We start from the raw sequence: 15714 nt of genomic DNA on the forward strand, positions 1-15714 counted from the left end.
CTAGAACAGCATTTAGGTACATGGTAAGTCTTCAATAGTCATTTTTCAACGGAGGAATAGCCTCATTTGACAAATATCGAAGAAAATTAATAGAAGCAAAACTTGCCAATTTTATTTATAATAAATTCAATAAATAAGTTTTTGAACATCTACTAAGTTCCTGTCATTCTTACACTTTTTTTTTTTTTTTCAAATTATCAGGAAGATTAACTTAAGGAGGTTAAATCAGCCTTCAGACCACTGTATAAGAAAGCTAGAGTGTTCCCTACCCACCATGTATAATGGAATGAACTTAAAGCAATCTGTTTTTCTTAGGACATAAAGTGGGGAGTCAGATTTTATGGGAAGCTGCTGGTACCACCTATTCTGAAGGCTCAAAGTTTGTCTCATTTTACATGGAAGCCTATTGTTAATAAGCTGGCTTAGAAATCAGTAGAATAATGTTGAGTTGTTATTTTAAGCAGAGTCAGTCTCATTATCAGAAGGGATGTGCCTTTTTCATGGGATCAGACTATGTTGACAACTGTTGTAAGCAAACTTGTTTTGAAGTAATTTTTACAGAAACTTACCACAGCTGTTACTAGTCTGTTCACTCGCCCCTGTTATCTTACCCTTGACAGAAGAAGTGTTCATAAAAAAAGAGGACAGAATGGAGACTGAGCCTATGACAGTGATCATCACAAGTTAGACAGGCATATTTTTGATGCAAGGAGGTACTGACAAAACCAAACCTTAGAGGTTAGAGAGGTTCTTCCAGTAGAATGAAGTGTGTGAGCCCATGCTTATGCATATGCAGGCAGGATTAGACGGGCATGGAGATTTGAGGAACAGGGATAAAGATCTGGAGGGAAAGCCTAACACTTACGGAACATCCCCCAACTCTCTTTGTTACAGGAGAATGAATTAGGTGGTAAGAGAAAACCTGGCCTCTCATTTTTTGTCTTCCTGCCATATACATCTATCGAGGTCAAACTGAATTCAGTTTGAAGAGATCGTTGGGAAACAGATGGTAGCCACTTCCTGGCCACTTTGGGTAGCACCCCTTCCCCCCAAACTGCATCCCGGTGAAAGCATGACGTTAAACAGATAAAGGAGAATCTCCACATTTACTAGGACGTCTTTTAGGAAGCCCAAGAATAAAGGAAACCCTCTGCTAACAACAGCGAAGGAAAGGTGAAGAAGAAGTTAGCAGGGAGTCTATAAATAAATGACGCTTCTGATTAGAGGTGCCTCGTCAGCCCTGGCAACATTCACCCTTTGTTTTTCTTCTTTTTTGCCTACATTCCAGAGTTTCTTTCCCTTCTTCTTATATAGTAACATAATCTCTAGTCTCTGCTTGGTGCTGATATGATTTAGACAAAGGATAAAAAATGGATGATCTACAGTTCTGGCCTTCCTTGTGGTTATTTATAATCCCAGAAGAGCTTGTTAAAACAAAAGGATTGAGTTGCCAATTGGAGGAAACTGTGAGCAAGAAATGTACGTTCTGCCTCTCGTTCCTTTCCCCTATTCCTATGACCCTACCTCTTAACTCACCAAACCAGCTCACTGTGGATCAAGATGTTTCCCAGCAGTTCCTAGCTACAGACCACTCAGCAACCATTCCTCATATACTCCAGTGTCTCATACAAAAGATAGAGAATTTCTTTATAGAAAAAATTAAGTAGAATCAGATAAATTTTTTTGCAGCAATTCAGAATTGGATCATATAAAATGTAATATAAAATTATTTTTAACTTGATGCATAAGTGTGCATAAGTGTAATTTGAAGTAAGGAGAAGCAAAAATGAATATCAGAAAATAAACAAGTAAGACTTTTCAATAGTTTGAAAGGGTACAAATCCAGGGTAGGAATTGAGTGATTAGGAAATTCTTCTCTGTAACGTATCAACAGTAATATTGCACGTGAAGCACTTCGAAAATCACAAAACATTATTAATGACTTTGTCAGTATCTCATCTTTTAATTCCATCAAAGCTAAAGTCTTATTCCTTATTTTCACTTTGATTTCATGACCAGTATTTTACTTAGTTATTCATTCCATATCAACTACTCTTAGTTATCTATCTCTAACCTGAGGGATACCTGAAATAATCTTTAACAAGTAGCTGCACATTTGAACCAGTTGTGAAACTAAATATCTTTGAAAGAAAATCAGTAAAAATTAGATGCATCTCTTCTCCTACCAATGATTGTATATTCTCTCTGTATCTGTATCTGTTTCTGTCTCTGTGTGTGTGTGCGTGTGTGTTTAATAGAATTCTATTTAGTACATTATCATGATGGTCATTAAACATTTAAAAGACAATTTTGCCATTGTCTTTGTTTTTGTACCTCAAAATCAACTCACCATTCAGGATTTGGATATGTATCAACTTTCCTTAGACATAGTATTTTAAGAATATCCTTTTGTTTTGTTTTCTTGTTTGTAAATTGACAATAGGTACCAATCATTATAATATAAATAATATATAAACTCATTGAGTGTTTATGAGGTCCCTTGAGCTTCGTATATTAAATAATTTAATCCTTACAACCATCTTAGAAAATCAGTACTACTCTTTTCCTGTCCTGAATATGAGAATACAGGGGCCCTAAGAAATTAATTAAAATTCCCCCAAGTTCCCACAGCCAGCAAGTAGAGAGGTGGGTTTTCTAAGGCAATGTGGCTCCAGACCCCAGTCTCCTAAAAGCTACCAAAATTTGCCTCTTGCATCTTATAAACAATAGACTGTATCTTGGGAGAAACATGACTGTGTGTGGGGAAAGGTAGGAGACTTTGTTAGATAATGCTTTACAATATAGAAAATGGTACATAGTGGTGGAAGCTACTTTAAAAAAAGTTGAGTCAGAATGGTCAATAGATTTAGATATTTTTCAGAAAATATTTTGCATTTGATTCAAAGGATATTTCAGAAGAGTACAATGTAGCAAAGCCTGCATGTTTTGCAAAGAGTTCAGCCTAATGTATATAGAACAAATTATAGATTGGTGAAAGTTGAGTAGACATATAATTCATCTTATACTCTGAGTCATGGAACCTCAGTCTACAAAAGGGAGTTGGGCTACATCATCTATATGGTCTTTTTAAATTCTAATATTCTATGATCTTATAATAAAGGAAAAAGAAAATAAAATTTGCATTAAAACCATTCAACAAGTACATTTAGTATGGTTTGATATGGTATGGTTTGATAATCTTGTGTCTCAGTATTTCTTTAATGATAATGGAAGTACATAGAATATTTGCCTTTTAAATTTAAAGCAAAGATTAATAAATCTAATAAAATTAAGATGAATATAATTAATAAGCAGGTATTTATTGAATATTTATTATGTGCAAAACACTAGCTGATGCTGGGAAACATAAAATGATTCTGAATTATGGGTCCTCCATTATCAGGATTTTAATTTTGAGTAAAGATTTAAGATCAGCATGCATGAAATAATAGTTTAAATATCATTTAACAATTAAGCTGCTTTAATATGCAAGTGACAGAGAATTCAAAGAAGCTCAAGCAATGTAGATCCTGCAGGGGAAAAGAAAATTTGCTTGAATAAGCAAGCAAAGTGGGGCAAGTTTCTAGAGGAGTTTGGATTTTAGTCTGGACACAATTTGACAAGCAGCAATGGCAGAAAGTGGAATGTATTAGAGTAAAAAGAGAAAACTTGGGAGTTGGGACAACAGGTGTAGGAGATGGTTCAGGAAATGGGTACAAAGATTTTGGCTTACTGCTCAAAGAATGAAGTTATTGCTGGAACTCAGTGCATTCCACAATCCACGCCACCTCTGTGAGTTTAAAAAACTAGAGTGAGCATTAGGATGTGTTATGAGCAGAACCATTTGTGAGGCCAGAGTCATAATGGAGGACCATATTATCTTTCCTGCCATGGAAGCTGGAGAGAGATTTCTTTTTTTTTTTTTTTTTTTTTTTTTTTTTTTTTTTTTTAATTTTTTTATTTTTATAAACATATATTTTTATCCCCAGGGGTACAGGTCTGTGAATCACCAGGTTTACACACTTCACAGCACTCACCAAATCACATACCCTCCCCAATGTCCATAATCCCACCCCCTTCTCCCAAACCCCCTCCCCCCGGCAACCCTCAGTTTGTTTTGTGAGATTAAGAGTCACTTATGGTTTGTCTCCCTCCCAATCCCATCTTGTTTCATTATTCTTCTTCTACCCACTTAAGCCTCCATGTTGCATCACCACTTCCTCATATCAGGGAGATCATATGATAGTTGTCTTTCTCTGCTTGACTTATTTCGCTAAGCATGATACGCTCTAGTTCCATCCATGTTGTTGCAAATGGCAAGATTTCATTTCTTTTGATGGCTGCATAGTATTCCATTGTGTATATATACCACATCTTCTTGATCCATTCATCTGTTGATGGACATCTAGGTTCTTTCCATAGTTTGGCTATTGTGGACATTGCTGCTATAAAACATTCGGGTGCATGTGTCCCTTTGGATCACTACATTTGTATCTTTAGGGTAAATACCCAATAGTGCAATTGCTGGGTCATAGGGCAGTTCTATTTTCAACATTTTGAGGAACCTCCATGCTGTTTTCCAGAGTGGCTGGACCAGCTTGCATTCCCACCAACAGTGGAGGAGGGTTCCCCTTTCTCCGCATCCTCGCCAGCATCTGTCATTTCCTGACTTGTTGATTTTAGCCATTCTGACTGGTGTGAGGTGATATCTCATTGTGGTTTTGATTTGTATTTCCCTGATGCCGAGTGATATGGAGCACTTTTTCATGTGTCTGTTGGCCATCTGGATGTCTTCTTTGCAGAAATGTCTGTTCATGTCTTCTGCCCATTTCTTGATTGGATTATTTGTTCTTTGGGTGTTGAGTTTGCTAAGTTCTTTATAGATTCTGGACACTAGTCCTTTATCTGATATGTCGTTTGCAAATATCTTCTCCCATTCTGTCAGTTGTCTTTTGATTTTGTTAACTGTTTCCTTTGCTGTGCAAAAGCTTTTGATCTTGATGAAATCCCAGTAGTTCATTTTTTCCCTTGCTTCCCTTGCCTTTTGCGTTGTTCCTAGGAGGATGTTGCTGCGGCAGAGGTCGAAGAGGTTGCTGCCCGTGTTCTCAAGGATTTTGATGGATTCCTTTCGTACATTGAGGTCCTTCATCCATTTTGAGTCTATTTTTGTGTGTGGTGTAAGGAAATGGTCCAATTTCATTTTTCTGCATGTGGCTGTCCAATTTTCCCAGCACCATTTATTGAAAAGGCTGTCTTTTTTCCATTGGACATTCTTTCCTGCTTTGTCGAAGATTAGTTGACCATAGATTTGAGGGTCTATTTCTGGGCTCTCTATTCTGTTCCATTGATCTATGTGTCTGTTTTTGTGCCAGTACCATGCTGTCTTGATGATGACAGCTTTGTAATAGAGCTTGAAGTCCGGAATTGTGATGCCACCAACGTTGGCTTTCTTTTTCAATATCCCTTTGGCTATTCGAGGTCTTTTCTGGTTCCATATAAATTTTAGAATTATTTGTTCCATTTCTTTGAAAAAGATGGATGGTACTTTGATAGGAATTGCATTAAATGCGTAGATTGCTTTAGGTAGCATAGACATTTTCACAATATTTATTCTTCCAATCCAGGAGCATGGAACATTTTTCCATTTCTTTGTGTCTTCCTCAATTTCTTTCATGAGTACTTTATAGTTTTCTGAGTATAGATTCTGTGTCTCTTTGGTTAGGTTTATTCCTAGGTATCTTATGGTTTTGGATGCAATTGTAAATGGGATTGACTCCTTAATATCTCTTTCTTCTGTCTTGCTGTTGGTGTAGAGAAATGCAACTGATTTCTGTGCATTGATTTTATATCCTGACACTTTACTGAATTCCTGTATAAGTTCTAGCAGTTTTGGAGTGCATTCTTTTGGGTTTTCCACATATAGTATCATATCATCTGCGAAGAGTGATAATTTGACTTCTTCTTTGCCGATTTGGATGCCTTTAATTTCCTTTTGTTGTCTGATTGCTGAGGCTAGGACCTCTAGTACAATGTTGAATAGCAGTGGTGATAATGGACATCCCTGCCGTGTTCCTGACCTTAGCGGAAAAGCTTTCAGTTTTTCTCCATTGAGAATGATATTTGCGGTGGGTTTTTCATAGATGGCTTTGATGATATTGAGGTATGTGCCCTCTATCCCTACACTTTGAAGAGTTTTGATCAGGAAGGGATGTTGTACTTTGTCAAATGCTTTTTCAGCATCTATTGAGAGTATCATATGGTTCTTGTTCTTTCTTTTATTGATGTGTTGTATCACATTGACTGATTTGCGGATGTTGAACCAACCTTGCAGCCCTGGAATAAATCCCACTTGGTCGTGGTGAATAATCTTTTTAATGTACTGTTGAATCCTATTGGCTAGTATTTTGTTGAGTATTTTCGCATCTGTGTTCATCAAGGATATCGGTCTATAGCTCTCTTTTTTGGTGGGATCCTTGTCTGGTTTGGGGATCAAGGTGATGCTGGCCTCATAAAATGAGTTTGGAAGTTTTCCTTCCATTTCTATTTTTTGGAACAGTTTCAGGAGAATAGGAATTAGTTCTTCTTTAAATGTTTGGTAGAATTCCCCCGGAAAGCCGTCTGGCCCTGGGCTTTTTTGTTTGTTTGGAGATTTTTAATGACTGTTTCAATCTCCTTACTGGTTATGGGTCTGTTCAGGCTTTCTATTTCTTCCTGGTTCAGTTGTGGTAGTTTATATGTTTCTAGGAATGCATCCATTTCTTCCAGATTGTCAAATTTATTGCCGTAGAGTTGCTCATAGTATGTTCTTATAATAGTTTGTATTTCTTTGGTGTTAGTTGTGATCTCTCCTCTTTCATTCATGATTTTATTTATTTGGGTCCTTTCTCTTTTCTTTTTGATAAGTCGGGCCAGGGGTTTATCAATTTTATTAATTCTTTCAAAGAACCAGCTCCTAGTTTCGTTGATTTGTTCTATTGTTTTTTTGGTTTCTATTTCATTGATTTCTGCTCTGATCTTTATGATTTCTCTTCTCCTGCTGGGCTTAGGGTTTCTTTCTTGTTCTTTCTCCAGCTCCTTTAGGTGTAGGGTTAGGTTGTGTACCTGAGACCTTTCTTGTTTCTTGAGAAAGGCTTGTACCGCTATATATTTTCCTCTCAGGACTGCCTTTGTTGTGTCCCACAGATTTTGAACCGTTGTGTTTTCATTATCATTTGTTTCCATGATTTTTTTCAATTCTTCTTTAATTTCCCGGTTGACCCATTCATTCTTTAGAAGGATACTGTTTAGTCTCCATGTATTTGGGTTCTTTCCAAAACTTCCTTTTGTGGTTGAGTTCTAGCTTTAGAGCATTGTGGTCTGAAAATATGCAGGGAATGATCCCAATCTTTTGATACCGGTTGAGTCCTGATTTAGGACCGAGGATGTGATCTATTCTGGAGAATGTTCCATGTGCACTAGAGAAGAATGTGTATTCTGTTGCTTTGGGATGAAATATTCTGAATATATCTGTGATGTCCATCTGGTCCAGTGTGTCATTTAAGGCCTTTATATCCTTGCTGATCTTTTGCTTGGATGACCTGTCCATTTCAGTGAGGGGAGTGTTAAAGTCCCCTACTATCATTGTATTATTGTTGATGTGTTTCTTTGATTTTTGTTATTAATTGGTTTAATATAGTTGGCTGCTCCCACATTGGGGGCATAGATATTTAAAATTGTTAAATCTTCTTGTTGGACAGACCCTTTGAGTATGATATAGTGTCCTTCCTCATCTCTTATTATAGTCTTTGGCTTAAAATCTAATTGATCTGATATAAGGATTGCCACTCCTGCTTTCTTCTGATGTCCATTAGCATGGTAAATTCTTTTCCACCCCCTCACTTTAAATCTGGAGGTGTCTTCGGGCTTAAAATGTGTTTCTTGGAGGCAACATATAGATGGGTTTTTGTTTTTTTTATCCATTCTGATACCCTGTGTCTTTTGACAGGGGCATTTAGCCCATTCACATTCAGGGTAACTATTGAGAGATATGAATTTAGTGCCATTGTATTGCCTGTAAGGTGACTGTTACTGTATATGGTCTCTGTTCCTTTCTGATCTACCACTTGTAGGCTCTCTCTTTGCTTAGAGGACCCCTTTCAAGATTTCCTGTAGAGCTGGTTTGGTATTTGCAAATTCTTTCAGTTGTTGTTTGTCCTGGAAGCTTTTAATCTCTCCTTCTATTTTCAATGATAGCCTAGCTGGATATAGTATTCTTGGCTCCATGTTTTTCTCGTTTAGTGCTCTGAAAATATCATGCCAGCTCTTTCTGGCCTGCCAGGTCTCTGTGGATAAGTCAGCTGCCAATCTAATATTTTTACCATTGTATGTTACAGACTTCTTTTCCCGGGCTGCTTTCAGGATTTTCTCTTTGTCATTGAGACTTGTAAAATTTTACTATTAGGTGACGAGGTGTGGGCCTATTCTTATTGATTTTGAGGGGCATTCTCTGAACCTCCTGAATTTTGATGCTCGTTCCCTTTGCCATATTGGGGAAATTCTCCCCAATAATTCTCTCCAGTATACCTTCTGCTCCCCTCTCACTTTCTTCTTCTTCTGGAATCCCAATTATTCTAATGTTGTTTCGTCTTATGGTGTCACTTATCTCTCGAATTCTCCCCTCGTGGTCCAGTAGCTGTTTGTCCCTCTTTTGATCAGCTTCTTTATTCTCTGTCATTTGGTCTTCTATATCACTAATTCTGTCTTCTGCCTCATTTATCCTAGCAGTGAGAGCCTCCATTTTTGATTGCACCTCATTAATAGCTTTTTTGATTTCACCTTGGTTAGATTTTAGTTCTTTTATTTCTCCAGAAAGGGCTTTTATATCTCTCGAGAGGGTTTCTCTAATATCTTCCATGCCTTTTTCGAGCCCGGCTAGAACCTTGAGAATTGTCATTCTGAACTCTAGATCTGACATATTACCGATGTCTGTATTGATTAGGTCCCTAGCCTTCGGTACTGCCTCTTGTTCTTTTTTTTGTGTTGAATTTTTCCGTCTTGTCATTTTGTCCAGATAAGAGTAAATGAAGGGGCAAGTAAAATACTAAAAGGGTGGCAACAACCCCAGGAAAATATGCTTTAACCAAATTAGAAGAGATCCAAAATCGTGAGTGGGGAGAAAGGGGATAAAAAGAGGTTCAAAAAGGAAGAGAGAAAAAAGAAAAGAAAAAAAAAAAAAAGAAAAGAAAAGAATTTTAAAAAAAGAAAACACCTAAGAAAAATGTAAAAAATATATATATATATATATATTAGATAAACTAGTAAAAAATCGTTAAAAAAGAAAAAGGTAACAGTTAAAAAAAATAAAATTTTACCCGAAGGCGAGAAAAAAAAAAAAAAAAATGAAAAAGAAAAAATTAAATTAACTGCAAGACTAAAAAAAATCACAGGAAAAAAGCCATGAGTTCCGTGCTTGGCTTTCTCCTCCTCTGGAATTCTGCTGCTCTCCTTGGTATTGAAACCGCACTCCTTGGTAGGTGAACTTGGTCTCGGCTGGATTTCTTGTTGTTCTTCTGGGGGAGGGGCCTGTTGTAGTGATTCTCAAGTGTCTTTGCCCCAGGCGGAATTACACCGCCCTTACCGGGGGCCGGGGTGAGTAATCCGCTCGGGTTTGCTTTCAGGAGCTTTTGTTCCCTGAGCGCTTTCCGTAGAGTTCCAGAGGACGGGAATACAAATGGCGGCCTCCTGGTCTCCGGCCCGGAGGAGCCGAGAGCCCAGGGCCCCACTCCTCAGTGCGCGCTCAGAGAACAGCGCCCAGTTACTCCCGTCTGCCTGACCTCCGGCCGCGCTCCGAGCTCACCGAGCCTGCGACCGGTTCAAGGTAACACGGAGCTGCGAGATTACTGTCGGCTCTGTCTCTGCAGCCGGCTTTCCCGTTCCAATACCCGCAAGCTCTGCGACACTCAGACACCCCCGATCCTTCTGTGACCCTGCGGGACCTGAGGCCACGCTGACCCCGCGTGGGCTTCGCCCCGGTTTAGCCTCTGGAGCGATGTCCCTCAGCGGAACAGACTTTTAAAAGTCCTGATTTTGTGCGCGGTTGCTCCGCCGCTTGCCGGGAGCCGGCCCCTCCCCCCGGGGTCTATCTTCCCGTCGCTTTGGATTCACTTCTCCGCTGGTCCTACCTTTCAGAAAGTGGCTGATTTTCTGTTTCCAGAATTGCTGTTCTTCTTCTCTTCGATCTGCCGATGGATTTTCAGGTGTTTGCAATCTTTAGATAAGCTATCTAGCTGATCTCCGGCTAGCTGAAGCAGTCTCAGCTTGCTACTTCTCCGCCATCTTGACTCCTCCCTGGAGAGAGATTTCAATTATGAGTTCCAAATCAGAGACTTTCCTGGAAATGCTCACGTTTATTATTAGAAGTATCCAAAGAGCCATCAGTTCATGAATCGGTCAGTCTCATGGGTCGCCAGTGCATGCACAGACTATTCGAAGACAAAACTATCAGGTCATTGTTGTTTTGGATTTAAGAGCAGGAACACATGTCCTTCAACGTGTGTGTACTGCTGGCTGACAAGAGGACCATGGAAGGGGTGTATGGTACTGGAGGAGAGACTAGAAGTTGGCTTTCTTAGGAAGCCCCTGTTACTTAGAGAAGGTTGGAAGCAAATGGAGTTTGGTTCCTCTTTACTTTCAGAGAATGTCTGTTTTCTGAAGTAGAAAGGATTTCTTTGTAACAAGAAATTTTAGAAAGGAATCAGAAAAACTTTTTTTCTTGCTTATGTCAATGTCGATCTATGTGTAACCTTATAGAAATCACTTTTGACCCTAAAATTCCACATTCTCATTTTTTTAAGCAAGAATACTATGTATCTCTCACAGAGATATGTAAGTTTTCATAAAATAGTCACAGTACTGTCCAAATAGATTACTAAGAAATATGAGTTAAATAAATTATCTTAAATACATTTTTTACTGAAATCTACATTTCCTTATGTGCTTAATTTTAAATTAAGCATGACTGGTACAAATTTAAAGGGCATGCTTAATATTTCCTTCACAGAAAAAAAAATTGGAAGAAATGTAAAATCATCCCTCAGATTCTGTATTCGGTTTGGAACCATATTCTATAAAAGAAAATACATTCTACACTCCCAAAGAGAATGCCAAAAGACAAGTAAAGCAGTCATGCTGATCCTACCTTTTATATCAACAACAAGAAGAATAAACCTTCATGCTTTCAACCAGTTTTGAATACAGGAAAGCAGCGGGGCCTAGAATCCTCTTTCATCACCTCAGGTTGTGACATGATTATTCAGGAAAAATCAAATTGACTTTATAACTTCGGAAAGGTACATCTACAAAGAAAAGAACGAAATGAAAAACTGTAAATTATAGTTCCCTACTTGAAAAGGCCAAATAATTCATCCCGGTCTTAGGAATATCTCCTATGCTTCAGGGATGGAGAAATGTTTCTGTGAGAAAAATGCTGAAGTTCAATGACCGCACCTAGTAAGGGTTTCATAATTCCTCATATTTGCTTGTTTTTTCATTAATAGGAACAATAGAAATAACTTAAAATATTATCCACATGTGTGTATATCTATATCTGTATTTCTCTATCTATAGAGATCTACAGAGATTCTACAAATAGAGATTCCTCATAGGATAAAAATTGTCCTTGCATCTGATAAATTTTGAAAAGATTGTTAAAACAATTTCTTTATATATTTTTTCCTTAAATCCATAATTCAAGTCACTTATGTGAATATCATGTGATCTGACCACAATGTGGTTTTTATAGTGGCTTGCTAGGAAAGATGCCTACTGGAGGACAAATGCCCTTATTTTCTTCACATTCTAAGCTTCATGTATTTTGATTATGCAAATAATGGTCCATAAATCCTAATAGGGGAAAAGAAGATCATTCTCTGAAGAGCAGATAAGAAGCTTAGTTAAAAAATCCCCTTCTCGGGGCGTCTGGGTGGCTCAGTGGGTTAAGCTGCTGCCTTCCGCTCAGGTCATGATCTCAGAGTCCTGGGATCGAGTCCCGCATCGGACTCTCTGCTCAGCAGGGAGCCTGCTTCCTCCTCTCTCTCTGCCTGCCTCTCCATCTACTTGTGATTTCTCTCTGTCAAATAAATAAATAAAATCTTAAAAAAAAAAAAAAATCCCCTTCTCACAACACTTGTTGATTCAAGTGTGAGGTCTCGGATTTCACAGCCATTTGCATCCATGAATAAGATTACAGAGAGAATACTCCTCTCTTACATTTGCATTGTCACCTCTTCAAACGGTGAGTGACTTGCTCCAGAAAATTCTAAGTTATAGCCTCAAATAATTTAATACTGCCCTCTAGAGGCATTATAATAGCATTAAATTTGCTCCTTCTGGTGTGGTTTTATTAAATTTATTTCCCTAAATTTTAAAGCACTACTTTTTGAAAACTCACAAGGGACAAATTAACGTAACAATTTTCTAAGAGTACATCCATTTCATATTTAATTTGCAAGTATCAAATTGTTGGCCAGGTAGCAATGTATACATTGGAGAGCCCCAGTTGCTATGGCTTTTCCATGAACCCTGAAGCACATGGAAAGGAAAGTCAGTATAAACAAACCACCCCCCTGCCCAAGAATACCTTAATTAAAATTAAGAACTTGAAAATGATAACCATTTCCTTCCCTCTAAGAAGAAAGTAAAGCAACAAACTAAGAGCATTTTCCTCAAGACATGAGTAATAGGCAGTTTGCTAAAAGGAGTCTGTGAAGAAGAAAAATAAGATTGCTTTTAGAACTGCATCTTTGGGAGACTTAGATGGGCAGATAAATAGTTTAAGCAAAGTTAATTTGGATTTACCATAAAAAAATTAGAAAATATATTAAAAGAGAAGAGGATACTCAGATATTAGGGATTTCTGTGAGAGAAAAAAATCCAAGTAGCATTAATTTTAGATACTAAGAAATCAATAGAAGTTGGAAAACTAAGATACTTTGAAGATTTCATCATAAAACATCTGGTGGTTTGAGAACAAAAAAACAGGTCATAGAGTTCTTATTTTAAAAGAAAATTTCCATGTTTTCCACGTAGGCCTGGAAGAAAAAATTTTACTTTATAACTTTTAGTGATAGGAAATGGTGTGTAATGCCTGTTGTCTTTCTTGTTGGCACGGAAAAAGCTTTTTGGAAATAAAATTCAGTTCTGTTTTCTCCAATAAAAACCAATTTCTGAAGTGCTTATATTGGAAATGTTGCTTATTATAGTACAAAGTAATATATTACTAAATCTACCACATTGTATAGCAATTTCAAAGAAAGTACTTGTTGAAAAAAGATTACTTGACAATTATCTGTAAAATAAGTTACTTACACTCATTTTTCCATCTTGTTGCTAGAAATCAGTAATCTATTCCCATACCTGGAAACTTACAATTTTTGCATATCAGTAAATATTGTACACAGAGTGAAATATAATTAGAAAAATAAGTATTCAGAGTTAAATTTTGTCAACTTTAAGCTATTTGTGCTAAATAAGGGTATATGCAGAGGGAAATTTATCTACATTTGCAAATATATTCTTATTCATATAGAGGTTATAAAATCTATATAACATATAATTTAAATTACATACAGTTTAAATGACTTTCAAAAAAAGGAAATAAATAACTTGTTTCTTTGAAAGGAATAATTACTAAATTATTGGAATGACTTTATGAGAATTTCAGAAAAAAAGAAATGCATGAAGAAATATTCTGGATTTTAGTTAAACTATTTTAATTTTAGAGGACAACATCAAGGTAATAAAAAATATTTATTTCACAAGTTTAATTAAAGTTCATACGTTCATGCTTTATCTCCCTCTTGTCTGGATTGCCTTAAATAATCATTCAACCAGTATGGAAAGGTCTAAGAATGTTGCAAGAGATATAAAACTATAATTACTAATGGAAGTCAGGCGTAAACATAACTATAACATATCATTTATTTAGTAAAGTAAAATAAAGAAAATTACAAATAATTAAAAATAACCTGACTAGCAAAAGAGGGTTGGCAAATTCAATTATATTTACATATAAGTAGGATAATATCTAACATAGGCTAATCACGTCTTTTAAAAACTGGAGAATGTATGCTAATTCTCTACAAGTATAATGAAATGATGCACGCAACTACTAGGTGATTATGTTGACAAAATGGAGTGTGGTTGGTGGACAGGCATTACTGTGTTGCTACATACAAACAATTTGAGGGTGTGTGACACCGAGAAGGGAGTGGGAAAATACAGAAGAAAAAGCTGTGTACTCATCCCTTGAACATTCTAAAGATTTCTTAAGAAATAATGACTTAAATACTACCTTCAAGATATTCTATACTCCTCCAAAATAATTCTTGAAACTACATAATAAGATCTATGGGGTGAAATTACTAAAGCAATCATTTTATCTGAATGAGACAATACATTTTACCAGTCAGCCAAGATGAAATACCTTATCTGAAAATTAAAATGTATGTCCACTTATAGGAACAGAAGAAAATAAGGACAGAGAGATTATCAAGAACTGTGTGTTGGATGGTGGGGCGATTATTGTTGATGTATTTTCCTGAAATTTTCATTGATCCAGCTATTCAAAGAAAATGTGATGACATTTCAGAATAGATGGTATTAAAATAAGCATTAGGTGCTAATTTTAGAATGATATCTCAAATACTGCAAATATATTTTTCCCATTATAAGTAACACACAAACAGTATTTTTTTAATTAAAAAATACAATTGGAAGTGGTTTTAGACATAAGTATTTTATCCTATACAGTTATTTTATGTCAAAATTTATACATTGTAAAGATCCTACTTTTTAATTTATTTTAATTTTTTTTACTTAAGATCTTACTTTTAATTTATCACTCTGTGTTCTAAATATTAACAAGCAAAAGAGCATTCATCCAAATACATAATTTACATATTTTAAAAGGGCAATTGATTGGTGTTTTTCTACATTGCTATGTTTTGAAATCTACTTGGACAGTCTTCTTAATACTGACAATTAGGGAATACTGCCCTATTCTTTAGATGTGCCAACTATAAATCTCCTTATCCTCCAGTCTGATATCCTCCATATTTTTTCTTTTCCTATAAACAAGTGCAAGTTTTTGTCTGTGATTTTCCTCCATCTCTTTTCCTTCGTCTTTTTTCTCTACCCTGTGTACAGCTGTTGCTGTATGTGAGTTCCTGCCTCACTTTTGCAGCTCTGGGAGCAGGTGTATTATGAACTCCCTAAGGAACACTGGACATCCAAGTTCAAATTCTGGATCTAGGCCTCTCCCAAGGGAAAACTGGCTGGTTTCATGACTCTCTAAGCCTCAGAGTTATTCTGCAGACCAATATATGTATGCTAAATGAACTTTTCTCTCCTAATTTCATTACAAATATGGTTATATGTTGGCTACAAAGTGATTTGCTTTTCTCAAAATATTGTAGTAAGGGCTATTTGGCTTTTAGTTTATAACTCGAGAAAACTCTTCTTCCTGAGATCACAGACTTCCTCCTAATTTTAAAATTAGATCATTCAATAGCATTTGACTCATCCTTACTTAAAATTCTCTTTTCTCTTTACTTCTGTGATACCATCCTGCTTTAGTTTTTATTTTCAACTCTAAAAGATTCTTGTCAGTCTTCTTATCCTCGTATCCCAGATTTGTATTCTTACTTCGTGTCTCTATGTCTCAATGTTGCTGCTGCT

The sequence above is a fragment of the Mustela putorius genome, unplaced genomic scaffold (genome assembly GCF_011764305.1).
Source record: "Mustela putorius furo isolate JIRA1106 unplaced genomic scaffold, ASM1176430v1.1 tig00537350_pilon_pilon_pilon, whole genome shotgun sequence".
Lineage (NCBI taxonomy): Eukaryota > Metazoa > Chordata > Mammalia > Carnivora > Mustelidae > Mustela > Mustela putorius.